General features: G+C 44.3%; 1 protein-coding gene across 4 annotated transcripts in view; it reads left to right on the top strand.

The window, feature by feature from the left end:
• Positions 1 to 3749: 3749 nt before the first annotated feature.
• PGCKA1 (PDCD10 and GCKIII kinases associated 1) overlaps positions 3750 to 26436 on the top strand; it is a 78434-nt gene continuing 55747 nt past the window's right edge. For 3 of the 4 annotated variants that reach the window (XM_081812490.1, XM_081812495.1, XM_081812497.1), the window contains exon 1: positions 4328 to 4392. The gene's annotated coding sequence lies outside the window, so the exon portion shown is untranslated. Of the gene's footprint in view, positions 3934 to 4327; positions 4393 to 26436 lie in introns of those variants that run through there. The other variant, XM_081812496.1, reaches the window with a different exon arrangement.

The following is a 26436-nucleotide window of genomic DNA, read 5'->3' as shown; positions in this document are numbered from 1 at the left end:
TCTAAGAATTAAATGCCTAGATGGATTAAATGTAGTGTGTGAATATTCTATGTAACAGCCAATAGAGTTTAACAAGTGACTTGAATGATTTTTCCTAACTTGTTTGCAACTGATAGCTCATATTGAATGTTTTTATGTAAACTTTGTATTGTTGGGAAGAATTACCCAATCAGAGATTTATATTTTCATAAATGTTACATTTAGTTAAATTTTGTTACAGAGTTGTTACACTAGAAAATTATTGCTGTCTTCAAACAATGTACAGTCTTGTGTATGTATTGTTTGTATGAATAAAAGGTAAACTACTTAGATTTGTGGGTTTTTCTTCCCCAACTTTTGCAAGTATACTTAGAGATTTTTAGTAATAATAATTGTTCATGCTTACTGTACACCAGACTCTATTTTTGGAGCCTTGTATGTACTAAGCCATGTAATCTCCACCAAAGCCTTATGAGATAGGTACTGTTAGTATTCCAAATTCACAGATGTAACAACCTAGAAACAGAGGTCCAGGGGGAATTGCTGAATAGGATTTCAATATACCATCAATGTGGTTTTTGTTACCTTTTCCAAAGCACATAGAATATAGCATTGAATATCCAGTAGGCACTTACTGATAATGGCCTATAAAATGTTTTCCAACTTGCAGATTAGAGACCAGGCTAGGCTCTAAAGATCACCAGAGGTCTTTGCAAACTCCCAGGAGTTTCAGGTATACCACAACTGCTGATTTATTCATTCCACAAATAGTTATTTGGTCATGCATTTTGCCAGGAATGCAAAAGTTAGTAAAGTAGCTTGCACCTTCTAGGATCTCACAGTCTTAACAGGAAAACAGATAGGAAACAAGTTCTATGGGTAAGTGCAAGGACAGTGTGCTTCCTTCTGGGCTTGGGGCCAAGGTGGGAAGAATGATAACCAAGGAGTCATCCCACTCATAAAGTGCCTCCAGGTGAGAAGGCAGGACCAAGGGGTGGGGGGATCTTCCTCCCATAGGCACCTTTTTTCTTTTCTTGCCTCTGGGAACTGAGAATCCACACACACACTCACAAAAAATTTTTTAAACAAGTTAGCAATGGAGAGCTTAAGTGATGATAACTAGGAAATAATCGGATGAAAACTTTGTATCTAGTTTCATGAAAAAATCATTCTCAGAGAAATTTAAAATCAAGACGTTAAAAAATTGAAGACATTATCTATCTGGTTTCATCTTTATGTGGCTGAGACTTATTTCTGTTTAGAATTTACCCCCCTTGAAAACTCTTCCTTAACTCCACCACCCATGCTGGGAATTCCTTCTTGGATTCTAATCTAAATCCTTTAGGTTGAAGGTTAAACATTCTCTTTCAGTTCTGAGAAAACGTAGAGGAGTGGATTGTCATTGTTTGCATAAAAGCATTTCATATACATGGAGTTTGTTGTTTAACAAACTTAAATATCTTCTTTGCCAGTGTCAAGAATGCAACAAATACCATGTGTTTGCTTTGTCCAAGGCATTATGCTCATGCCCTAGGATGATCTCATAATGAGTCATGCATAACCCCTGCCCTCCAGAATCCTACAATCTAAAGGAGACACAACTAAATTAGATGTGATACAGATTTTTTAAAAAAGTTAATAAAACTGAAATGCAGGTGTTGAGAATACACTGCAGAGGAGCAATTAACTCGAACTGGGATTCAAAAGGAATGGCCAAGAGGAGGTGATAGTGGAGGCTTGAAGGACAAATGGAACTTAACTGTCAGAATGTCAAAAAGACACTTCAGGAGAAGGAAGCTGTGTGAGCACAAACAGGGAAAGTCAACATATACTGTGGATGACTTCAGATGCTATGCTGGCTTTTTAAACTTTATTCTGGGGGCGCCTGGCTGGCTCAGTCGGTAGAGCATGCAACTCTTGATCTCAGGGTCATGAGTTCAACCCCCACATTAGTCGTAGAGGTTATTTAAATACATACATACATAAAGTTAAACTTTATTCTGTAACTCATAGGTAATCGTGGGAAAGTTTTTGAGAAGGGGAAAGACCTGGTTGAAATGGTGTTTTAGAATGACTTAGGCAGTACTATGTCCCATGGATCGGAGATGGAAGAGACCAGAAGCTGGGGACCAGTAAAGAAACTCTTGTAAGGAGCTGAGATAGAAAGTAGAAGATCTTGATCTTAGGACAGCCGCAGTGAGGATGCTAAGAAGAGGCATGATTTCAGGGCTTTAACTGACAGAGTTGTGTGATGAACAAAGGAGAACTCACATAATTCCAGCTCCAATTTAAACTGGGTGGACAGAATTACAGATGTAAAATGAATACGTTTAGGAGATGAAGATGAAGGAAATACTGAAATAAAGTTGGACCTAGAGAATTCAAAAGTAAAGATATCCATGCAGGCAACTGGAAATGTGTTATCCTGGCAATGGAGAAATTGTAGCTAAAGGCAAAGAATCCAACCTGTTATCTCTTTCTCAAAAATCTAAATAATGCATAAGATGGTGCTTTTTTTTTTCGTTATAATATAAGCCAATACCATAAACTTCTTAAAATTGTGGGTCTTTTTTTTTTTTTAGAACCATATTGACAAATTTAGAACTCTATTGACAAATCTACTCAAACAAATTAGTTCTCCTATCTTCCATGACTCATCAGTTGGAACGATTTATATGCCAATGAAAACATGAACACACCTAAAACACTAACTGAATCATGGTGTTTCACTCCCACATGCATCCAGAAACCACTGGTTTTTCTTCTGTATTTTTCATAAGGGTCCCTTGACAGCTCCATTTGGCATTCCATGTGATGTGCATGAAGTACAGATTACACGTATATGGACATATTGGAGGGTTTCGTTTCAGTGTATCAATATGACAAATTATATAACACCGAATTTAAGATTACCAATAACACCACCATCTCTGGCTTTACAGAATCCCAGCCTTTGATAGATGAAGGTAACTTAGCCAGCAGCTTGAGCATATTCAGAGCAGTGGTTCTCAAACTGGAGTGTACATCATTTGTTAAAACACAGATTACTTCACCCTCCCTATCCCCAATTATTTCAGAATCCGTATGTCGTGGGTAGAGCCCCCAAATCTGCATTTTTTACTGAATCCCTCCAGATGAAGCTGATTCCGCTAGTCTGGGAACCACACTTCAAAACCTAAACAATGTCTTTTTGGTCAAAGTAACTTAAATGATAAATGTACCAGTATTCTGTGGACGTTACTAAAGCATCCACTAGAAGTGTGACAAAGGGTTTTATCAGAAAATGATGTAAAATAGCAGAGAACTTCCTTCTAAATCTATCATTTTAAAGCATGCAGCTACCACACGACTGGCAAGATGCCCCCCAAAATGAGTTTTCTCCCATAAAGGGTGACAAATGTGTAAATGGAGCTGGAATCCCTAAAGTTGGCCCGTTAGAAACTAAGGACAGTATGTCGGTCTTTAAACTCTGGCCTATTCTGCAGCAGCCTGTTCTGTCCTGACTGTCCCTGGATAATCTGAAGGGGAGAGAAGAGGGTAAGCTAGGTGGCGCAGTTGCTTAACACATTTTCCTGTCAATCCAACTTGGGCGCACAGGTGAAAAGAACTTCCAACACCTAAGTAGTATTTTCAGGTAAAGCCACCAGCTCTCCACCCACCGTAGGTGCGTGCACCGCAACAAGTACGCGCGTGGAGCTCAGGAGGTGTGGACGCGGTGTTGCAGCCGAGGTTCCAACAGCCCGGGAAAAGGGGGTGGGGGGAAGCAGGACTTCGTTGAGCTCCCACTGTGGTGTCGAGGGCGCAGGCGAGTGTGTGCAACTTCCTGGAGTTACATCTCGGTAGCGTCCGCGCTGGGTCTCAGACCATCCGCTCTGATAGTGCAGGCGGGCGACGGTGTACACACCAGGTCGAAACGGAAGAGGCTGGAACTGAGGAGGAACCCCAAACTCAAAAGTACGGGGTGAGGGGTACAGATCTCTTTGCCAGGGGCCGCATTTCTGGATCTCCCCACTGACGTGCCGCATCCTAGGAGGCTCCCCTCTCCCTCCAGCACGACGGAAAAGTAGGCACCGAGACGTTACCCCGCGCGGGCCGGCGGTGGGCACGCGAGCCGGCAGTGGCTGCCCGGAGGCCGAGCGCGCCCGGGGATGGCCAGCCCGGCTCCGAGGGGCGCGCGGCCGGGCGGGGGGGCGCGCGGCTCGGGGCGCGCAGGTAAAGGGTTACGCGTGCCGGGGAGGCTCGCCCGCCTGCCGCGCCACGTGACGCGCCGGCCCAATGACGGTGCCGGGGCGGCCGCTGTGAGTGCGGCGGGCTCCGGGCGGCGCTGAGCCGCTGGCGTTTCCCGGCGCGGCCGCCCGAGGCCGGCGAAGCCATGGGCGCCGCGACCCCGCCGCCGCCGCCGCCCGGTCCCAGGTAGGGACGGTCCCCCGCCCCGCGCGTCGGGCCCCGCCGTGGGCTTGCCTCCTGCCGAGCTCGGCTTTGGGGCATTATTTCCCCGATTTCTCTCGCAGGTCGTTTTTATTTCTTTACTTCCTTCTGGCAGAAAAAAAAAAAATGGGGCGAGGCAATTCTCAGTTTGATTACTTCGGAAAAGTCACAGAATTCAACAAAGGCACAGAAAGGGAGGCCAAATCCAGCACCGGCGGGGGCGGGGGGGGGGGCGGGCGGGACTTTTACAAATTCCCCAAACTCAAGACCAGGACAGTTTGGAAAGCTTGGCATCTCAGTGGTGTATGAAACAGTTTTGGTTTTAAATCCCTAATTAATGAACTTTCAGCTGCGCCTGAGAACTTGAGTTGGAAAAACTGCAAGAGATTTTCCCTTATTTCTAAGTGTCCCCCTCCCCCCATTTTTAAGCATCTGAGCGTTTTTGAATAAAACGGAAATGGAATGTTGACCGCCGCTGTTTCTTTGAAATGTCCTTGGGTCCCCAGGATTTGCTCCGGTCCCGGTGCTGGAGCCCTGGGTGGCGGTGGGAAGGGGTGGGGCGGGGAGGGTGCAGCGCTAGGAAGCGGCACGTGTTGAAAGAGCGTGCCAGGTGCAAACTGTTAAATGGACACAAACTGTTTGCTGCATATTTAATAATTAGGCAAGCATCTCCCAGGTCGATTGCTTGGGTCTCATTTGACCTTGGCAGCCCTGATGAGGTGAGATTTTCACAAACCACCACTGAAGAATTTTTCCAATGATACAAGACAGATTTCAAAATCAGTGGGACTTTTTACCCCCTTCCAGGACTGTAATTAACCTTAAAAACAAAACCTCCCCTTAGTAACTTAGTACATTTTATTTTCCATTGTGGTATATAGACTTTTGCCCAGTGAATTTAGAGGAAGTCGGTGTTCCACGAGGTGGTTCAGATCATTAAAGAATAGGGTGTTTTATTTTCTTCCCGTCCCTGTGAGAATTACTGGCGGCCCTTTTCATATGGCTTATAAGTGTCCTGGGTGGCCCTACCCACGCTGTTGTGAGGAGCAAGGCTGTAGAAAAGATGAGACGTTTTGAGAGTTGAATCAGAAAGAAATAGAAAGTGGTCACTGCTTTTAAACACAATAAATTCTGTTTATTCCCACAAAAATATTCCACTTATTTCCACATCTAATTCTCCAGTTAATATTTTAAGGAGACAGATGTTAGAGGTTCTGATGCTAAACACCAGTATCTATAAATACGTCAGCAGTCGTGAGGCAGGTCTTTGAGACAGTACTTTGAAGCTCTTAAGGCTAAGTAGGACTCTGGGGTTCTTTGTACTTCCCTAACGTGTGAAGAATTAGTTATAGGAAGCTGCCTTGATCCCAGACCAGGAATGGAGGAGACATGAATACAGGAAGGTGGGGTTGGGTTTATTTCTCTTCTTTGCTCACTTACTGTTCATCCTGGTCCTGCTCTTTCTGTTCAGCAAGTATGTGATAAGTGCTTCCCCAGAAACATGACCCGTCTTTGCTATGTTCTAAGAGCTTTTGCAAATCTGGATTCAAAACCAGACAGAAACTTGCATGTCACCTAAATATGTTCAATAGCCTAAAAATGGAATGATTCCCCTGACTTCCCACCTCATGTCTCTCTGAACCTGGAAACAACCTAGCCAAGTTCTGGCCAGAATTGAGTCTCAGCCCAAGGGCCGAGTGGGTACTTGTCTGCCTTCCTCCTGCAACTGCCCTGCCTTGGAGGCCTCAAGAGCCCATTTACTGAGCTTCTTGGAAGGGACTCCAGTTTCCAAATAATTGAATACCAGTCTCCCAGTAGCTGGGTTTCCTCCACCTGGACTTGCAAATTCCCTTAGTTTCACAATGTTCCCAGTAACCCTGAATCTTGGGCCCTTTTGAGGTCTTGGTTAAATAGTACCTAGCTTCTGCTTTTTTTTTTTTTTTTTGTCATTAGATTGATTATCTGGTTGGAGGTAGACTTTCTAGATATCTAGAAAAGAAGAGTCAGTAGCCTCATCCTAGGGGAGGAGCCTTCACCCATCTGCAGGTCAGATGGGTCACCTATTTGTAGCCTTTCTTAGTGTGGTTACCACCTGAATGCTGTTTTAAGAGAATAACATGAAAGTGAAATCTGTTATCTACTCACACCCTTTTCACCTGAGAATATTCTGGTCCCATAGAGTTTGGAATCTTCAGAAGGACCATATATCATCAAAATGACCCTATCCTGGGGTCCCTGGGTGACTCAGTCAGTTAAGTGTATGCCTTCAGCTCAGGTCATGATCTCAGGGTCCTGGGATCGAGCCCCACATTGGGGTCCCTGTTCAGCAGGGAGTCTCCTCCCTCTGCCCCTCTACCCCTCTACCCTGCTCATGTGCATTCTCTCTCTCTCTCTCAAATAAAATCCTTTTAAAAAATGACCCTATCCTAAGACTTAACATAGCCATCAGATGAATATATGTCCTGAAGCAGATACTTAGAATAAGTCAAAATACTAGTTCAGTGTCATCAAGCATCTTGGAAAAGATGCTCCTGAGCTGCAGCGAATATTAAAAAGGAGTATGTCTCAAATTTTACCCTGAGCAGTGAATTCCATTCTATTCAGTGGACGAGTGGCTCTCTAAAATGAAGTGAAACCCCTCCCTGACCTTGGAGACAGCAGGTTTGTAAGCCCAGAGATAATCAGATGCACACTCAGCCAGGTGCCAGAGACACTGTCCTTGCCTTCAGGGAACTTAACAGTCTTCAGACAAGCCAGTGGAGGATTTTAAGCAGAGCAGCTCTGTTTCTTAGAAAGTTCTCTCCAGCTGCAACGAGAAGACTGAAATGGGAAAGATCCCAGCCAGGCAGCTGCTGTAAAAATCCACACGAGAGGAGAGTGAGAAGTGAATTGATTCTAAAGATACGTAGTGGGACAAAGGTATTGGGGACCTCAAGCCAAGAAAATATTGGGTGACTCAGGTCTCTGCAGTTGATTTCCATGTCATTTCAAAATACATCTGTTGCAGGCAGGTAGCTGTGAGCCACGTGCTTCCCCTTCTACGCCCTTTGTTTCTCTCACGGAGAAAGGTGTTGATAAAGAGTGAGCCAAGTATAGTTCGCACTTTCAGCAACGCAGTGCATCTTCGCGCAGACTTAAATATGTACATCGGAAGGCTAAGTTAGGATAAACGGTTGCCCTCGTTTTGTATACACATCCTCTGATTTAGCTTAACTCCTTCTGGGAATAACACCCTTGATTGTGTAGCAGGCGCAGTAGTGGACGTGTGTCTCAGGGTGCAGAAATGCCATGTCCGAGCGCCCCCCAGCAGGACGCAGGAGGTGCCGAGGGCCTGCGACAGAGGGACAGTCACCTCCGTCACTGCCCCATGCAGAGCTCTGTCATACAACATGTATTTGGATTCATTTGTGGTTCATTTGTTTCTGAGTCCCAGAGTCCATCTCTACACCCTAGAGTTTGGACATTTCTTTTGATTTTGGTGTTGTCTTTTTCCTTCCATTGGGTAATTGAGTGCATACCTTGGGTCATTTCTGTGTGATAAAGATTGGGTCTGCATGTCACGGCTGTGAAGCATTATCCCTCTTCTTTGGTGGTCAGACGACCAGCAGCCTCAGTTCTCCAGACTATGGCAGCCTAGAAATGAATAGAAGTCTGCCTGCACCCATAGAGAGTTGTTAAGAGCCACATACTTAGACCGTCACCAGAAGGTACATACATGTAATTATTTCTCTTTGGACTCCTAATGAGCTTGGCTTTGTGGGTTCGTGGTCCATGGCAAGGAGGCTCACCTCCCAGATTCTGCATAAAGTCATTAGGGTAAGTGTGGGATGTAGTCACAACTGGTTTTGCTAAACAGCAAAACCAATAGAGCGAAGCTGCCTGCGATGACATTCTGAGTCGACAAGACAGGAAAAATTCGGTTCAGAACTGTTAACAAGGAAATAAGTGTCGCATTCTGGAAAAGTGCACCCTCAATCCTTCTTAGACCCAGAAAAGAACTTTAAAAATCACTGGTTCTGAGCAGCTTAATTTAGAGGAAACTGAGGCTCGGGGAGGCTAAATGAGGTGTCTAAGGTCATACAGTCGCCTAACACAAAAGCTGCTGGGGCCACAGTCTGAGAATCCCAATTCCCAGCGCAGTCACCTTCCTACTATGCCTGGCCGAAAAGGACAGATTTTAGTGGTATGGGAAGCTGATCTTTCGTTAAGTACCTTTTCCCCAAAATGTTATAACAGCCACTATTTGTGGAGAAATTACTTACATCGAGTATCAATTATCTATTGCTGTGTAACAAACCAGTCCAAAACGTAGTGGCTGAAAATAACCACTATTGATTTAGTTTATGACCCTGTGGGTGAGCAGTTGGGGCCTGGCGACTGCGCCGATCTTGTCAGACTCCCTCATGCATCTGTGGTCACAAGGCAGCCCTGCCCCCCGAGTGTCCAGCCGTCAGCTAAGTCCCAGGCCGCCTGGGCTTGTTCACGTGTTGGCCCATGGCTGTAGGAGGGAGCGTGGAAGCAGCACTCCATGAGGCCTAGGCTGAAAGGGACACGAGTTGCTTCTCCTCCAGCCTCCTCTAAAAGCCAGTGAAGAGGCCAGCCCAGATTCAGAGGGTGGAGAAGTAGACTCCACCGTTTGATGGGAGGAACTGGGACTCCCCTTAGGGAACAGGAGGGATTCAGGGAGGGGTGGGGAATCGCGGTCATTTTTGCAATCTACCACATTGGCTAAGCACTTTGCATAACTCAGCTAACTGAATTTTCCCAACAACGCTTGAGGTGCAGGCAGAAATCCTATTTTACAGGTGAAGAAACTGCAACCCAGACATGTCAGTCTGAGTTAGGCAGGAAATGCAGCTGGCCTCTCTGCCCCTGCATGACGCTACAGGGACCGGGAAGGGTGGGAAGCATGCTATTATCATACAACTCAGGGTTTTGTACGAACAAAATTTAAGAGTACTTTTGCTTGATTTATGTGCTAAAAGAAATAAGATCAGAGACGATTGTGCCCTCAAAGAAGGTATGGTGTGTGCGCATGTGCACACAAGGTAATTAAACAATAAGATTCAGAGTAAAGAGAAATAAGGCAACTGGATCATCAAGAGTAATAGGGGACAAGATAATGAGCTTAGGGGAACCAAGGGAAAGACTAATTTGAAAAGAATCCTATCTTTTTATTAATATCTCAAAGGATCCTCCTATATAAAATAGGTATTAGTCCGACTACACAGGTGAAGTTATTCGCCCAAGGTCACACAGAGCTGATGAGATGGCATTCAGACCCAGGTCCGCATGTCTCCAAAAACAGTCCTCCACCATTTTGTCCCCAGAAAGCCAAGAGCTTTGCTACTCAAAGTGGTGTCCATGGACCAGCAGCCTGGCGGTCACCTGGGAGCTGGTTAGAAATGCAGTCTTGATGCTACCTCAGATCTGTTGAATCAGAATCTGCATTTTAACAAGATCCCCGTACAGTTCATAAGTACAGTGAAGTCTGAGAAGCAAAGCACATCCCCCAAGACTGGATGCCAACTTGGATTCTGACGAAAGGGAAAAAATAAAGGAAGTGAAGAGATGGTTCTGAACTGCCAAGTTCCGAACTGCATTTCCCACACTTTAAGGCTGGGATGTTACCTCTGCCTTCTTTACCCCTGAAAAAGAAGATCCTTTTTGGTGGTATGGTAGTTTTGGTTTTCTGTATGTCAGCTTTCAGGCAGCTTCTCCCACTCCCTTGAGTTGTAGCAGTTTTTCAACTTTTGCTAAGAAGCAGTTCAAACAAAGTTCCAAATCTGTATCCCTTGTCATTCCCTGTATATGGTGAAAGAATTTTTTTTTTTGGCAGGCAATGAGTTATAATGAAACAGTTCTTCATATAGTTCTTCAGTTTATTAGATCTTCCCTGTGACATCTGTAGAGACAGGATTATTATGCCCCTTTTGTAAGTTAAGGACAGTGAGAGGTCGGGATGGTCACTCAGCCAAGATTTGAACTCAGGTCTGCTGACGCCAAGCCGAGTCTTCTGACTAACCCGCAAAGCACTCTGCAGGTTTTCTATTTGGTCTTTGGAGGAAATTATCAAACTGATTGATTTTTGCTTTGGGGTTTTCTTTCTTTCTTTCTTTTCTTTCTTTTCTTTTTCTTTTCTGTCTTTTCTGTCTTTTCTTTCTTTCTTTTCTTCTTTCATAGACACTGTGCCAAACTCAGATGCTTGAAAGTTTAAATTGGGGATTTTTAAGTAATTACTTCATGGAAACTTAAAAATGCCTCATAAAAACATTTCCTTCTTTATCTGTTTTCCCTATCGAGTTGAATCCCTCCTTTGGTTCCAGTGGCAACAAATCCCACTTTATATTTCAAATGACGTAATTTTGCGACCTTTTCCTTTGATCCTTTGAGTGATAAAAAGATCTTTCTTTTTTCCAAGTAAATTTTGAAGCCTCTTTTCTTATTTTATATATTCCGCATTTATTTCTTATTTTATATATTCCGCATCCTTTACTCTGAAAATGTCTGTAGGCTACAGAATCATGACCTGGAAAGGGCTTTCACTAATCCAAACACCTGGTTTTAGGGATAAGAAAACTGAGGCCTGGGGAGAGAAAGCAACTCTTTCTAGGATACCAGGCAAGTCAGAGGCAAAACAAGGTCGGGAACCCTCGGCCCCACCCCCTCCCCCACCCGCCAAGCCCTGTACTCTGACTAAAAGACTTCAAAGCAATTCCTTTCCCTGTTGTGTTTCCCAGCCTCTAGGGGGCACCCTGGGGAAGTTGGGAGAGCTCACGTTTTTTTGTTGTTGTTGTTTTGTTTTTTAAGATTTTATTTATTTGCGAGAGAGAGAATGAGAGACAGAGAGCATGAGAGGGAGGAGGGTCAGAGGGAGAAGCAGACTCCCTGCCGAGCAGGGAGCCCGATGCGGGACTCGATCCCGGGACTCCAGGATCATGACCTGAGCCGAAGGCAGTCGCTTAACCAACTGAGCCACCCAGGCGCCCCTAAAGAGAAAATCTTTTTTTTTTTTTTTTTTAAGATTTTATTTATTTGCGAGAGAGAGAATGAGAGACAGAGAGCATGAGAGGGAGGAGGGTCAGAGGGAGAAGCAGACTCCCTGCTGAGCAGGGAGCCGGGAGAGCTCACGTTTTAAAGTCCAGAAGACCTGGGTTTGAATCCTGGTTTGCTGGCTGTCTAGCGTGTCCCAGGATGCATTTATTGCTGCAGTCATTTCTACAAAGAATCATAAAACAGAGTTAATTGGCTAGACAGTCAAGACTTAGTTTACAAAGTACAATTTATCTGCATTCTCTTTTGAGCTTGACGGGACAGGTTTTATGATCCTCACTGGGATTTGGTTTTGGTGAAGGAGGCCAAATGTCCTAGAAGTGGACATAGTAACAGTTTCAGCGTGACGCTGCAACCCAGGCAGAGGTCCAGCCTCAGAAGATGGCTGACAGAGGCCTGATCCTCCCGCCTCAAGTTAGTTCTGCCTCCATTACCGATGTGAGGCTCTCACTTGTCAAAGCTAAAAGGCCAGTGTTTCCTGGTGCTAAAGTACAAGGCTGAGGTGTGGTTCTGGGGAGGTGAGCCTGAAAACAAAGGGGTAGAGAAGTCACAGCCCACTGGTGTGGAGAGAGCTAGAGGGCTGTCTTTTAATACCCTGCCTAAATTAAAAGATTTAATGGAGTAAAAGGAGTGTGACTTTCATATAATCCAAAAAAAGCTGAAGTGTCTTTAGGGAAAGTAAAATCACTGAAATTGCACCCTTGACAGGCAGTTACCCTGTAAGCGTTAATTAGACGAACAGGGGCGCCTGGGTGGCTCAGTCGTTAAGCGTCTGCCTTCGGCTCAGGTCATGATCCCAGGATCCTGGGATCGAGTCCCACATCGGGCTCCCTGCTCGACGGGAAGCCTGCCTCTCCCCCCTCCACTCCCCCTGCCTGTGCTCCTCTCTCACTGTGTCTCTCTCTGTCAAATAAATAAAATCTTTAAAAAAAAAAAAAAAAGAGTTAATTAGACGAACAAAAAGCGGAACAAACAAACAAACAAAACTCAAGAATTTGCCCCCCTAGCACCTGGCAGGCCCTCCATGGCAGGTATGACCGGGTGAGGCACGCGTACGCGTCCGCCTATAAGTCAGAAGTCATCGGAATCATCCCCTCAAACACACATGACGGCATCTTGTGCATATTTGATCCGCACTTCATAGATGTGTGGTAACTCTGAGTCTCAGCCTGTGGCCTCCAGTTTCCTCAGATGTAAAATGTGAGGTTTGGACCAGAGCAGCACCGTAGGGTGTGGAACGGAAGGAAAGGATGGGGCTGGGGGAGGCGATCAGGTGACCCACGTCTCCCCACAGCTCACTCCGTCTTTACCATTGATAAAAGCCACACGGAGTGATAGCGGACTTCAAACTTTAGGCACATGGGATTTGCCCTGAATCTCTAACCAGATATAGAACTTTCCTTATTATAAAGTCATCTACTTAAGTGTCTACCCAGGGTCTGTTTTAAATGCCCTCTGTATCTCAAGCATAGAAAGAACCTTGTCGGCGGGGGGTGGGGGGGGTGGGGGGGTGGAGTCATATTTCCATGTTTGTATTAGTGGGAAGTAGGGAGGGTGCCAAGGACTTCATCTGAGGAGACAAACGTGGAGTTCTTTGAGAAAGCAGAACTTAGTTACATGTTGGAATGATCATTCTATAAGTGCCGAGACTAAAGGAAACTGCAAAATTGGGAGAAATGAGACTTGAAGATGATGACTTTTTCCTGGTCCTCATTTCCATAAAGGATTTTCAAAATAACCAAGTTGGCATTTACAGTATTTAAAAGAGATGGCCATTGCCTCACCTTATTTATTTTATATATTCCGCATCCTTTACTTTGTGAGTTTGACTGGATTATTTTAAGAACTTTATTGTAAAGTTTTTTCACTATAGAGGGCCCACTCTAGTTAGTGAACCTAGTGCCATAAAAAGCTTTTTTTTTTTTCCCCTCTACTAATGCTGTGTGGACTAAGATCCAAATGTTCTTCTACTGAGCAGATGTCCGCAGAGGCCGTGCTAGCTGGTGGGGCGACAAAGGTGAACAGAACAGACCTGGACACAATCTCATAGTTATCAGTGTGATAACCATACAGACCTATCGCTCTGCGTTCCTGTGTGGACGGACAGCGGGGAGAGAGGTCCTGGGCGCAGCTGGGGGTGGATGGGAGCGGGGACCTGGACTGAGAGGCAGGAAGGGCCTCCCTGAGGAAGCACATCCCAGTGACATCTCAGGAGGCCGAGGAGCCACAGGGGTTCGAGAGGGAACGGCGTGGTCACACGTCCAGAGGGAGCAGTGTTCCTAGGAATGTTGTGAGCACGAGGAGTACCAGGAGAGGTAGGCAGGAGGTGCAGGGCCTTGTAGGCCACGAGCTTTACGTAATCTGACCTCTACCAATGTGATCCTTCCTATTTATTTAGGGTTTTTTTGGTGGATGTCGAAACCTCCACTATCTAGAGTTGAGTGAGGGTAAAGGTCGTCTTCCTCACAGCCTCCCACGTGGTCCGCAAGCAAATCTCAGGCTCAATGCAGCCCCACCTTCCAACACTGATCCACAAGCAGGAATCAGAACAGTCATGCGGCCTGTTGTGTAGGCTTGATGAAGTCCCTGGTTCCATTCCTTTAGTTTCCCCAGCTATATCTCGTGGGAAGTTCATTAGAGGCAAAGGTGACCTCTTCGCCAGGCAGGGTTGAGCTAACCTAAGAGTGTAATTTAAGCAGCAAGACTCCTTTGAGCTGGCCACGAGTCAGGCATTTGGCAGAAACAAGTCCTGGGCCCCCCTGGGAGGGTACAGGTGGCTGGATCTACTGTCCACGGTGTTGGTGCAAGAAAGGGGGCGCCTCGACTCTGTTTCCAACCAGTCCATACATCTCCTATGAAAGTGATTTCCCCGAGGAAAAACAGCTTCTAACATCCATCTGCTAATTAACAAAGTCCTTTGTGTTGATTGGAGATATAGAAGCTAATCTACCTGCAGAAACCGCCTCAAGCCTGCAGCCCTTGTGACAGCATTCTTACGGAGGACCTGGGACGCGTGTATTCCTGACCAGGGCAACTAACTTAACGTACAGCCTAGGGTGCAGACTAAAACCCCACTCATGCATCCTGGAGTCTATGGCAGTGGATCGTAAAGCAAATTATAGACCGGACAAGCATTGTAAGTCAGTAGCCTTAAGAACAGTGAGAAGCTATCGAAGGTTTTCAACGTGTAAGTCCTAAGATTTGCTTCTCTGGCTGCAGAGCCGGAGAGAGAGAAGACCCGGGAGGGGGCTGTGGTTGTAGGACCTGTAGTTGGACCTCCACTGGAATGAAGCAGAGGTACTTGGAGGGAGAGAAAGACACAGCTGGCTTCCTGAGATACTGGGTGACAGCACCCGGACCTGGTGATGGACGGGAATGGGAAGAGAGGCAGGCAATGTCGAGACTGAATTTTAGGACATGGGTATGCAAGGAATTTTTATAATCAATAGGCATTGTTTAAATGAAGTACCACTCACAGACACAACGCAACACCCTGCACTAATGAAAATAATGAGATGTACGTGACGACATGGTAGAAGGACACCCAGGATATAATTCTAAATTCATAAAAATTTGTTGAAGAAACATATACTTGGTGTTCCATTTTAATACAGATAGTAATGATTATAATTAGCACTTAGCAATAGTAATGATTGTAAGTAGCACTTAAAGTATCTGGAAGAAAAAATTACAGTTACCAGTATTTATTTATCTGTGAAGCAAAGATTGCTAGGGACATTTGCAATCTACATTTGACACTTCTGTACTCTGGGGTTTTTGCAACAGAGAAATCAGGCTTTGTAGAAAATGAAAAAACTACCCTGCTTCTATTATGAAAACTCTTGATCATTCTATCCCAGAATGATTACTCCCTCTTCTGAACACACAGGCCACATTCATTCCAGAGTGTTAGATCCAAAAAGGGCCTTAGCTGTCATTTGATTCACTATCTCCATTTCACCTCCGAGGCTGCTGAGGCCCAGAGAGGTTAATGGCTTGGCCAAAATCACATGACCCTAAATTAATAACAGAGTCAAGACCGGGATCCAGGAATATGCTAACTCTTAGCCTAAAATTCTTTCTACTACAACAAGCTAAGTCTTCTCTAGCACACGCTGTATCTATGAATAACTTGGCTTTTATCGGACTGTCGAGTAAATAAATCTTTGTCCGCCACTAAATGATGTGCTCAGACTGTGTCCCACACTGTGTGCTCTCAGCACTCTGTAAAACACTCACTAAAGCAACGGATAGACTTTAGACTTCAGACTAAAATTCAAGGAGGAGAAAGACACCCTCAGTCCCCCTACCTCCACTCCCCCACTCTCTCTCATACCACACAGAGTAAGGATAAGTTAGGGGCACTCCGCCACATTGCCTCCTTGGTTATGCTGGGAACACAGACTTTGGATTTGGGGAGGGTCAGCGAGTACCCTTCTCCCCTGCAACAATACCCCCATATTCTGGACCTTCCAAAGGCAAAGGCATCCCTAGTCAAAGATTCCTTTAATTAGTTGATCATGTCAGTGACTTCCCATAGCGGTCTTCTGAGCTCTTCCTCCCCTGAAGAGTGGGTTTCAGGGACTCTGACCTTACGGACACACAGCTGGCCCTGGCCTGACTGTGGGTTCAGATCGTCCACTGTGCGTGGTGGTGGCCCAGTGAACTAGATGATTCTGGATCAGGATTCACTGACCAAAAGGTGGATAGAAAACAACTTTGTCCTTAGACCAGGAGTTAGCTGGGGACAATTGGGGAGCCACATGCCAGAAGCCCGTGGAGGGCTGTGTTTGGCTTTCCCACCTTTGGTGCCTGATTCTTTTCTCCTTCTCCCCTGAAGCTAATCAGAGTACTTTTGTCTATAATGAACTATACTTGGCATCTGGTGTTCATCACCTAAATGGGCCGCTGTCTTTCGGAAACTATTCTCCCATTAAAAAAAATTTGGTGAGCTTGTTTCCAGGGTTTTATTAATTTATTTCAACTCAACATTTTCCATATCTTAAACATTTCCATTTTTTTAATTACCATCTGTTTGATTTTTTTTTAGACTGTATGCACTCACCCCCCCACACACACACACGTTTAAATAAAACTTAGTTTTAAGTTCTTCCAAATCAGTTGTTTTTCCTCCTCTTATGAATCTAGAAAAGGATGCTGTATCTTTAAATTTGGAGATATTTTATAATTGTCTCTGAAGTTTCAATTTTCATTTGTTTGCTTTGGGTGGGACATGGAAAAATATTTGCCTACTGTATGATCCTAACCTTCATGAATGTGTTCACAAATTTCCTTCTCTGAGAAAGGTGGCAGAGAGTTCATTGGTGATGCTTTCTCTTTTTAAATGTTTGCAAGTCCATGAATTTCTATACTAAAAATTGGAATTTCATTAAGTATCAAGGCTGGATCTAAGAAGATGTTTCTGAGACACTTCGAAAGTGTGAAACTTCAGAAATAAAACATTGGGTTTTCTAGTTATATATTATCCCAAAAGCTACCTTAGTTATATGATCAGTATTTTCACTATAATTATTAACAAAGTACTGATGATGAACTCTAATGTTTAGTCTGAATAACATTTTTGGACATTTTTAATTTGTTTATTTTAAAATGTTTTTTTAAATGTTTAGGTAATATCTTTAAATTATTTTGAGTGACTTGGAGGCAGCTATGTTTGTTTTCTTAAGGGAATTAAAATTCCAATAGTGCAAAAATTCTTAATGGCTCATCAAATATGTATCAAGCATTTCCCAGATGCCAGACCTACAGAGAAAGTGTAAGTCAGCCTGCCAGGGAATCCCACCATTGTGCATTTTTCACAAATGTTACCTTTAACAGGCAAACAAATTTCTTGAATCCCATGCTCCCACACCATACACTTGGAATATAAATCCATTCATAATTTTTTTTTTTAAAGTAGGCTCCATGCCTAGCACAGAGCCCAGTGCAGTGTTTGCACTGTCGACCCTGAGATCAAGACCTGAGCTGAGATCCAGGATTGGATGCTTAACTGGCTAAGCCACCCAGGCGCCCTTCATTTGTCATATTTATTGAGCACTAACTGCATGGCGGGCATTGAGCTATGTGCTGACCAGGATACAGAAGTGAACAAATAAGAGTCCCTATCCTCATGTGGCTTATAATATCTACTGGGAAAGAGGAACATGAAACAGTCACACAAATAAAACTAGAATTTCAGCCTATGGTGCAACAAAGGAAGGATAAAAGGGGTATGTAGGAGCCTTTGTGGAATCTGATTTAGACAGGAGGGGAGAGAGGTCAGGGAAGGCTTTTCAGAGAAAGTGACACGCTGAAACAGGAAGAAAGAGGACAGGTTAGCCAGGGAGGGAGGTGGAGAAGAAATTGGTTACCTTTTTTTTTTTTTTTTTTTTTTAAGAGGGGAGCATGATTCTGGAAGCCAAGAAACCCAGTTTCTAGTTTAAGAGATGCTAGCAACTACTCTTGAGCACATCTTAACCTCTGGTCTCATTTTCCTGAACCCAGAGACCAACGTTGAACAGAAACCTCTGGATTTCTTCTCTGATCTATGAGTAATATGAACTGCTCCCTTACCTGGAAGCTCTGATGGCTCCAGTTGGGCCATTTCTGGAGCTGTCACCATCCCAGCCCAGAATTTGTTCCCAGAAACTGTGTGCTTCGTGCATAGCTGCCAGGCTGGCCCTGGGGCCAGGTTCAGACAGCTCCACCGACAGCTCCACCGAGCTGCCCAGCTTCCTGCCCCGCCCCCGCCACACTGTATCTACCTTGCTATCAATTCTTTCCTCATTCCCTCCATTCTCAGAGGATAAGGTGTTCCTTTTCCTGTTCAAGGTCAACCTTTTCACTTGGACTTCTTTGCTTTTAGCCTTGATCCCCTGGGACATTGCTTCATCAAGTACTAATGCTCTCTCTGTCCCAAATCTTCAAGCTCTTAGAACCCCCATCTTCCCCCTGAAAAAGGAGTCGACGCTCTCCTCAGTGAACACACTCAAACCCCCCCCCTTTTCTTTAAATTAAAATAAAACACAGAACAGACATCTCTTCCTTTGAGCCTCATTCCTCTCCTTTTTGGCTACCCCCCCCCGTTTCCCTTATTAAACTATTAAGTGGAATTTTAAAGAATTCTTGACTCATTTCTGCCTTTAAATGCAGTTCCCAGTTTCTCACTTCTTAGTTCACTCTTTATTTATGGTTGTTTTTCTACCCACACTGTGATGTGAAAATTTCACTGACAAAATTTAAATCTTAAATTTAAATTTATGACCATTAAGACTAACGGTCGTGGGGTGCCTGGGTGGCTCAGTCCATTAAGCGTCTGCCTTCGGTTCAGGTCATAATCTTGGAATCCCGGAATCGAGTCCCACATCGGGCTCCACACTCAGCAGGGAGTCTGCTTCTCCTTCTGCCCCTCCCCTGCTCGCGTTCTCTCTCTCTCAAATAAATAAATAAAATCTTAAAAAAAAGACTAACAGTCGCATTTCATCCCCTGACCTTATAGACTGCCCCGTGGCATTTTAAACTGCTGACGTTGATGCCACCTTCCTTTCTGAAATTCTGTCTTTCCTTTGACTTCTGTTGGACGATTCTACTTCTCACTCCTGGTTTTCCATCTCCTTCCATGACCGGTCCCTGTTTGCCTGCCATCTACTATCAGGTCTGACCCTGGGGCTTGGTGATGCGGAATCCAGTCACAGGTCCTGTACGTACCTAGGAGTTATGACTGTGTCGCAAGGAAGCGCGGACAGCGAATTCAGAGCACTCTCAAATGGTGATGAGATGCATCGATTCCGGTCAGTGGCAGGTTGTGCTGGAGATGGGAGACTCAGAGGAATTGAGAATTAGCTAACTCGTAATTTGAATCTTGGGGACAGAGGTGAGAAGACTGAGCCCTTTGTGAGGTATGGATTCCATGTTAAAGCAAATTATGTCCTTACGAGATGGTGTTTTAACCCTGGGAAGGTTTAGAATTAAATTATGATGAACTAAATAAAACCCAAAGTATTTATATTTTTAGATCAGTTTGTGGAAGAGCCTGTATTCACTATTTTGAACATGTATAGTATTCACAGTGTATAAGGTAATTTGTTAATTAACATGTTAAGTCTTTTGTTTCCACTTTAAAATGTGTCATTAGCTGATTGATTTAGACTTGGGCTCTTTTAAGTTGAAATTTTTCAGATAGTTTTGCTTTTTTTTTTAAGATTTATTTTTATTTAGAGAGAGAGAGTGTGAGCGCAGGGGGAAGGGCAGAGGGAGAGGGAGAGAATCTCAAGCAGACTGCCGCTGAGTGCAGAGCCCAATGTGGGGTTCAGTCTCATGACCCCAAGATCACAACCCAGCCGAAATCAAGAGTTGGACACTTAACCGACTGAGCCACCCAGGCGCCCCGGTTTTGCTTTGTTTTATATTGGATTGAAATGTTTATGACACCTGAAGATTTACCTTATTTATGAGTTTATTAGTTTTATAAAATGACTTAAGTACTGCAGAAGGGTTTGTTTATTGGTCACTGAGATACTTTTAAAAAATCAAATATATTACATTTTCAAATAAAGCATTTAACTGTCCTTTCCTTTAATTAACCATGTTGGAAAACCACTCTTGAAAGGATTGGCAGAGTTTAGAGAATTGTAAATAGAATATAAGATTTGCAGTTATCTCGACTCGAGAGAAAGCTACACTTTGGGATGTTATTTTAATAAATATTAATCAAAAGACCCAGATAGCCCCATGTCATGTTATCTGGGGCCCTAGGAGATACCCCAACACTCCAGTTGCCACTTCCCCATTCCCAAGTATGGGTGTGCCCCTTGGCTCCTCCCTCACCGCACAGCCCTTTACGTCTTCTAGTTCCCTGACCAACCTCTGGCAACGTCAGAATGTGTGAGCCACTTGGGCTCGGATGCGCATGACACCAAATGCCCCATCTCCGGCCCCACTCTCCCCACACACCTACAGATCCCTTGATAACAAGTGCCTGCAGGGCAGATCCCCTTGCAGATCCCCAGACCCCTTTAAACTCAACCCATCTGGAACTGCATTCCCCACTGCCCCATCGCCACCCCATTGATTGGCCCTCCTTCCCGTTACCCTCAGTGGATGACATCACCTAGTTTTCCTTCCCATCAGGCGCAAGGACTCTGGGTCAGGGCACACTACTTGACAATAGTAGGCACTCAAACACAGAGGCCAAATAAAATACAGATGACATGAGACACGCCTTAGGATGAGTGGGAGGGGCAAGGGCCCATATTGTGTTGGTAGTAGTTAAAATCTCTTTGTCAGGCCAGCAGGAATAGCTCACATTTACTGAGCACCTCGTATGTGCCCAGCACTCGAAGTGATTTGTATACATCATCTAACTTAAAGGGGTGGCTCAGAGAGGTTAAGCAAGTTGTTCAAGGTGGCGGAGCTGGGACTCAGTCAAGTTCTGTGTGACCGCAGAGCCCACGCTCTTAGCCAGCAGACTCCTGCCTCCGTGTTAGCTGCCTCACCTCAGAGCAGATGCCCCCACACCAGGTTAGATGGCCCTGACTGACTGTTAAGCAGGGGCATTACTGATGTGCCTATGAAGGCCAAATGACACTTAGAAACTCAGAAGTTACTGTATAATCATCTAGCAGATGTTTTTTCATTTCCTTATAAAAGAACTCACTTCACCTTTTCAGACAGAATAAAATGCCAAAGCTTAATGATTTCAAAGACGAGTACAGTCACTTACTGAAGATACATCAGCAGAATCCGTTCTCCCCGCTTTCCTGCTCAACCTTCTGCTGGTTTAGGAAAAATCCTTCCTGACCTTTCCATCCACTGCCTGACCAAGAAAGATGCATTTCACTCGACATGGACACCAAACGTTGGGTTTAGAGGAAATGCAGCCACAAGAGCACCTTTTAAGAAATAAAAATTGGGGAATTATCCTCCTAACATTTCCTCCTTCCCTCTCCTTTATATAGTCCACAGAAACAAGGCTCCCCCCACCACCCCCCGCTGAGCACTTGAACCCTAGCACAAAATTCACATAAGAGTGATAAAACTGGAATTGCTCTCTTATCTGCATCCACCCCACCCCCTCACCCCTTGGGAGAATAAACCCTCCAAATTCAGGCTGCCACGTATAAGCTCAAGATTTAGACAATGAGGATCCTTTGTTCAAAATACACATATTTTTTAAATAATGTGAGTTCTAGTCTGTAGCTCTCATTCCTGAATTAACTCTGTCCCACCCCACACTAGCATGCTCCTTTTGTTTAAGATTCTCGAAGTTGGGGAACTTTCGCCTAGTTCTCTTCAGGAAACTATGTATGAAATATGCCACCTCTAACAATGTTTACAAAGTAGTTACTTAGAAGATCAGTTCCCCCCCCCCCAAAAAAAAGAAGATCAGTTCCCTTGAAATCTTCTATTTGAGTCACATATGCAAACTTGAAAACTGAAAAGAGTCTAGATAAAGGTATCATAATCACATGCATAGTGCCACAGAATAGGTTTCTAGAGAAAGGATTTTAGTGAGCGGGAAGTTTTTTCTAATAATGTTTAACTAGAGCACAAGGAATTTTTATTTCTAGAACTGCTCCTGATTGTGGCCAAAACTCAAAATAATTTTAATTACAGCAGAATAATTTTTCCTCAACTATAAAGAATAAAAGAAAGGAACTGTTTTATGTGAGGTGGAAAATAACCACAAAACCAAAATAAGGTATCCTGCTGCATTCAGATAATAGAGTAATTCAGGAGAAACTGGCCTCATTCTCTCAAGTGCACAAACCAAAAGGTGAACACGTTGAGCACATATTTTGATGCTACTTATGACCATAACCCTAGGACGATTAATGTTCTCATTCTCCAGATGGGGTGATGAAGACACTAGTTTATCCAAACTGATGTGAGAGTCCTTAATCCCAGGTCTTCTTTAAATTTCTCTGTGGCCACAGAAATCAGTGCTCTATTCCTTAATCTCTCAACAGATAACATGTTTCCTGTTTCTATAATCCAAAAGCCATGTCCCTTCAACATCTTACTCTCCCTTACTAGATGCTATAAATTCATAAAGTTCACTTCATTATCCCATTTGATCTTCATGTGTTTATATATGCACAAAGTAGCCAATACAACAGGACAACACAGTTGTGAAAAGCAGAAGCTTTTAGGCACACCTGGGTTCAAGTCCCAGCTTTAGAGCTTCTCAGCATCCCTGAGCCTCCATCTCTTTGTAAAATTGGGGGAAATAATTGTGCCAACACATAGATGGTATTATTGTTGGCCTAGAAGCTGGGAATCAAATCAGTGCATGCACATGAAGAAATTGTGCTTGTTAATTTGTATGACTTCTGTAATCAGAAAACAATTCTTAAAGATGTATGTTAAAAAAATAATGAAGTGTACCACTTTATAGTAGCCACTCATGAGAATGTCTCCATCAAAAAGATGGGCAATAACAAGTGTTTCCAAGGATATAGAGAAATTGGAACCTTCATACATTGGTGGGAATGTGAAATGATGCATCCACTTTGGAAAATAGTCCGGCATTTCCTTAAAACGTTAAACATAGGAGTGCCTTGGTGGCTCAGTCAGTTGAGCATCTGACTCTTGGTTTCAACTCAGGTCATGCTTTCAGGAGTTGTGAGATCAAGCCCCACATGGGGCTCTGTGCTGGGCATGGAGCAGTCTCAAGCAGACTCCACGCTAAGCATGGAGCCCGACATGGGGCTTCTCTCGAAGCCCTAAATGCAGACCTCTGGAAATATTGGGCTCTAAGGGAAATGCTGCCCAGATCTCCAGGCCTGGGAGACACTGAGAATCACGCCCTTCGCAGAGCAGGCTCTTAGTGTGGAGCCGACCTAATACATCAGGTGAATATAGTAGCCCATTCTTTGTCAAGGCAAAAAAAAAAAAAAAAAAAGGATTATTTGGCTTAAGTCCACCAAACTAAGGTTAGCCGGTAAGGGAACAAATAACTTCCCCAAGCTTTGAATTGTCCTTCCAGTCAAGAGCTAAAATAATTATAAATACTGTTCAGATAAGGAATCGGCCCTCTTACACTTCTGTTTGTTCACAGAAGAAATACTTATTTGTAATTTGCCTTATAAAATTACTATCCTGAGTTGGCCTTTTAGTACAAGGAAGTGAACTTTCCTTGGTTGGTACAATGGAAATGAACTTTCCTTGATGGTAAGGTGTGCTACTTTCCGTAGGGAATCCATTTCCATGAAGAAACTTAACTAGAAACAATCTTCTCTTAACTCTTTCAGCACTTTCTGCATCTCTCTCCATCAAGGCTTATCCATTATTTTTATTGCTGGTTATTCTTTCACATGAAAGTGTTTTATTTTCTCATATTGTTGTAAATTTTTTCTTAAAGTATGTCCCATAAATGTCTTTTTATCTCCCACAGCACTTTATGTAAGGTCAAGCGCTAAACATTTCTTGATGAATTATTTGCCAGGAGGCATGGGTGGCCTTCCCGCAGTGTGGGCACTGGTGAGTGAATTTCGCGGTCCTTCCTGTCTTTCTGAAGGGGCGATCAGAATCGCCGCCCTTACCTGTCCACGGTAAAGCAGGAAAGAGCAGCTTCTTTGGGGCAAAATCAAAACATTAGGCATGTTGCTTAAAGGGGAGGTGGCTGTTCATTGTCCCGGTCTTCCATGGTTTCTACAGGTTGGAAACACTTCAGAATCAGACATTTAAAAACAAAAAGCTACACTCCCAGTGAGTGTCCACCCATTTTCGGTATCGTGAGGCTTCCCTATTAGCTACACCTTTCAGATGTGAGAAACTCCATCGTTGAGGTCTAGTAAACCAAAGGATCTTTTGGCCTCTTTTCTTTTCCACCAGGAGTAGTTATGACACGCTCCTCCTCTTGGACTCTTGGCCCCACTTCAAAGGCCTTTTAGGCTGAGGTGTGCATTCTGTCCCTCTTTGGCACCAGTGTCTCTGGGTTGGATAGTTCTCTTCATGGCCAATCTACATCAGTTGGGAAGAGTCCGTTCAAGACCTTGCCCATTTTTTTTATTGAGTTCTTCATCTTATTGAATGCAAGAGTTGGGTTAATTACATGATATGTGTATGTTCTAAATACAGATCTTCTGTTACTAAAAAAAAAGTTACACACCCATGTGTATCTCCAGAACTTAGCCCAATATCATATCCTGGGTGGTTTATTTCAAAGGATGCTAAATTTCAGCAAATAAATGCATGTTTCTTTTTTTTTTTAAGATTTTATTTATTTAGAGAGAGTGCATGCATGAGTGGGGAGTGGGGCACAGAGGGAGAGGGAGAAAGAGCATCTCAAGCTGACTCCACACTCAGCCTGGGGCTTGATCCCACAACCCTGAGATTATGACCTGAGCCAAAATCAAGAGTCAGACACTTAACCAACTGAGCCACCCAGGTACCCCAACTGCATGTTTCTGAGGACCCCAAACCTTTCTCTCTAACCCTGCTCACTTTTCTTTCTTCATAAAAGTTCTTCCCATTGCATTTCTGATGTGTCCTTCTGAAACCTTCAGTAAATTAACTGGCTGTTTCACAAAAGATGTTCTACAAACTCAGAGTTTGTAGTCTAGAAGAGGGAGATTCATGTATTAACCAGATAATCAATAAATGTAAACTTTCAGTAGTAATGAGTGCAATGTGAATCAATAGTGGAGGATTTGACCCAGTAAGGAAGGGAAGTGAAAGAAGCTTCTCAGGGAAGATGAAGGGAGTTAACCAGAAAGAAACTACAGCAGGAGCAAAAGCCCTTAGTGGGCGGGAGCGAATAATAATGTGGGTCTAAAAGGCGGCCTGTAAAGATGGGCCCCGGGACGGGAGATGGTTCAAGATCAGCTTGAAGATAGGAGTAGGAATTTTGTCTTCTTGTCTTAGGAGCAATGGGAAGCTACTAAAATGTCTTTAAAACAATCAGGGAGCTGGCATGACCCACCCACTGCTTGGCAAAGACTGTTCCGGTGGTATTCTTGCTGCACGGGTTGGAGAGTACCCTCCGGTGTGGGCAGACCCTCCAGAAAGGTTTTGTGGCGGACTAAGCGAGAGACATGGGAAGTTTGGTCTGGGTCTCAGCGGCAGTTCAGTAGAGAGATGTGAATGCGTTCAAGAAGTATTGGTGATGGATTGGAAATAAAATGTGAGGGAAAGACAGGTGTCAAGGATGACACACAAATCGTAGGAATCATGCTCATGTGTGAATCAGCCCATTAAAGACTCTGAGAAGTCCTGCAGCCAAGAAACCTGGCTAACTAAGCCAGCAGGTCCCACGTTCATCTGAGCCCGGAATCCCCCTGCTCTTTTTCTGCTGACAGTTACTGAACTTCCCGGGAACACAATTCACACAACTGAGTTAGCCTACGTGGGCTTTTACTTTGAACAATTCCCAATATTCTTTGCGTTGTTTTTTGTTTTTTGGGGTTTTTTTTTTCTTTGAAACCCCTGTATTAGACTGCTCGGGCTCCCCTAACAAAACACCACAGACCGGGTGGCTTAAGCAACAGAGATTTATTTTCTGACAGTTCTGGAGGCCGGAAGTCTGAGATGAAGGTGATGGCAGCTTTTCTTCTCCGAGGCCTCTCTCCTTGGCTTGCAGGCGGGCACGCTCCCGCGGCCTCTGCACGTGCTCATCCCTCGGTGTCTGCATGCTGTCTGTGTGCCCTCTTCTCTTCTAATAAGGACACCCGTCAGATTGGCCTAGGGCCCACCCGATGCATCTCATTTTACCCTAATTACCTCCTTAAAGGTCTTCTTTCTGAATGCAGTCTGCAGTGACCTTCAGAGGTACTGAGGGTTATAGCTTTAATGTATGAATTGGTGGGGGGTGGGGGTGGGGAGAGAGTTGAGCCCATAACAGCCCCAGAGGCACGAAGTTCTCTTCTAAAGCTAGCACCACCGTTGAGCCTCTCCAGAGCCTACACCACATCCGAAGTCTGGTGTCCCTGTGCCACGAAGAGTCGTCCTGAAATGTTTCCATCATCAGCACTCTCC

This window comes from Leptonychotes weddellii, chromosome 2 (assembly GCF_054177405.1).
Source record: "Leptonychotes weddellii isolate Sample4059 chromosome 2, ASM5417740v2, whole genome shotgun sequence".
NCBI classification, from domain to species: Eukaryota; Metazoa; Chordata; class Mammalia; order Carnivora; family Phocidae; genus Leptonychotes; species Leptonychotes weddellii.
Note: the sequence above shows the minus strand (reverse complement) of the source record. Positions and strands in the feature narration are given on the sequence as shown.